The following is a 2,500-nucleotide window of genomic DNA, read 5'->3' on the forward strand; positions in this document are numbered from 1 at the left end:
CCTACAATGGCATCGTGATGTTTGACATTAGACATTGTACGATGCCAAATTGGTCGACATCACCCAACCCTAGTAGGATAACAGCAGTGTATATTAACTTGTATCCTGTCACATTTGCCACAAGTACAAAAAAACTAAAAAGTTAAACGTGTACGTGTGTGTGTGTGTGTGTGTGTGTATACTGTAAACTTTGTAATGGCATTTGTGTGTGACTCATCATTGCAAAAAGGCTTGAACAAATTCCACAAAAATAACCAGTGTGGAAGTTTCGGGTTCAGTCTTACTGTGGTATTTTTGACTCAGAAACAGTAGTTTGTCTGCTGTTTATCTGATGTAAAGCAAGAAAACAGTGGGCGGGGAAAAGCAGCTCATTTGCATTTAAAGCACAGGCTACGAAAAAACAGCTACAGTTCCCTCTGACCCCAAAATCGACATTTTCAGCAGGTTATAATAAATGATCTGATGGGTATTTTGAGCTGAAACTTCACAAACATTCTGGAGACACCAATGGCTTATTGTACATCTTGTAAAAGGGGTAAAATTGCAGCCCTTTAAGTCCAGTCAGGGGCAGCACAGTGGCTCAGTGGTTAGCAATAGGTGAATTGAATAAACTAAATTAGCCGTAGTGTATGATTGTGTGAATCGAGTGTGTATGGGTGTTTCCCAGTACTGGGTTGTGGCTAGAAGGGCAACCGCTGCGTAAAACAAATGCTAGAATAGTTGGTGGTTCATTCCACTGTGGTGACCCCTAATAAATAAGGGACTAAGCCAAATCAAAATGAATACATGAATGAAGTCTGGTCAAGGGTGATTTTCAAATATTGCCTAGTGCACTGTTAATTATTGAACAACAACACTTTGTATTCAAAGAAATGAAAGAGTGTTGAAATGAAAGAGAGCATGATTTTTCTGTATTACACACAGACAGACCGAGAGCAGGTCAGATGGCTTAAAGGTTATGTGTCAGAGAGCGAGTGAAATCATAAGCGATGTTTCCTGGAGTGATGATTTCAATGAAACTTTAGCAGTGTGAAGTGACAGGTGCAGAGAAACACAGCGCTCATTTAAAAAAGATCATTCACAATCGTCTCTCACCGATAGCTTGATGACTTCACCTGCTTCCTCTGCTGTTCTGAATTATGTTTCACATTATCGAACATGTGATTGAACAGCAAAGTTAAAGACACCTTTGCCCTTTGGGTTCCGTATATTTAGTATTATTTAGTATGTCTTTTTTAATCACGGCATGATTTAACAAAGTCCCTGTTTTTCAGTGGAAGAAAATAAGGGTCTGATTATTGAACCTTAAAATAGTTGACATTATATTGAATACTCAGGTAAATATTGAAACAGATATTTAATCCCAGATGTGTATTATAAACAGACAAAACAAACAAATATTCATATTTATTTATTTCATTTCTGTTATAATCAGAGTATTAAATGAATGAATTAATACACAATTGTGGTTACTATTATCAAGCTAAATATATTGAGCTAAATAAAGAGTGAAAAAAGAAACAAACAAATTAATAAACAAACAAGTAAATATTGAGCATTCATTACAAACAAACAAACAAATCAAAAATTAAACAAGTAGGCAAAACATATAAATACTAGTATATTTATGTATGCAACTTGTGTTATAATTAAACAGGCAAAAAAATAAACCAATAATTGTGTTATTACAAAAATATAGTTACTGTTATTTAATTATTTATAATTAATAAACAAAGTAATAAGTAAATAAATAAATACTGAGGTAAATAATTATAGATACTGAATCCCTGATGTGTATTTTACACTTTAGCTCAACACAGAATGAAAAAAAATTAAACAAATTCATAAACAAATTAGTAAATATTGATCAGTCCATTCATTACAAACAAACAAATGAAAAAAATAATAAATAAACAAACAGACAAAACAAATAAATACTTTTATATTTATTTTTTCATTTGTGTTATATTCAAACAAACAAAAATAAATATTTGTTCTATTATTTATAATTAATGAACTAATTAATAAATAAACAAACACAAATACTGAGCTGAATATTAATAAACAAATTATTAAATATTGAGCATTCCATTCAATACAAACAAACAAACAAAAGATTAAACAAACAGGCAAAACAAACAAAAAAACTAGTATATATATATATATATATATATATATATATATATATATATATATATATATATATATATATATATATATATATATATATATATATATGTTAAACAGGCAAACGAATAAACCAATAAATTAATTAATTAATACACATATATTGTTACTATTATTTATAACTAAAACAAAAAACACAAAACACTGGGCTAAATATTGACTCAAGCTAAATAAAGAGTGAAAAAACAAACAAACAAATTAATAAACAAATTATTAAATATTGAGCATTCCATTCAATACAAACAATCAAACAAACAAAAAATTCAAACAGGCAAAACAAATAAAACTAGTAACGAATAAACCAATAAGAATT

The 2,500-nt window shown here is 29.7% G+C and overlaps 1 protein-coding gene across 3 annotated transcripts in view; it reads left to right on the top strand.

Annotated features, from left to right (window-relative positions):
* Positions 1-2,500, top strand: part of ccdc136a (coiled-coil domain containing 136a) — a 28,450-nt gene that overhangs the window by 23,584 nt on the left and 2,366 nt on the right. The gene's annotated exons all lie outside the window — the stretch shown is intronic.

The sequence above is a fragment of the Danio rerio genome, chromosome 25 (genome assembly GCF_052040795.2).
Source record: "Danio rerio strain M-AB ecotype USA chromosome 25, GRCz13ab, whole genome shotgun sequence".
Classification (NCBI taxonomy): Eukaryota; Metazoa; Chordata; class Actinopteri; order Cypriniformes; family Danionidae; genus Danio; species Danio rerio.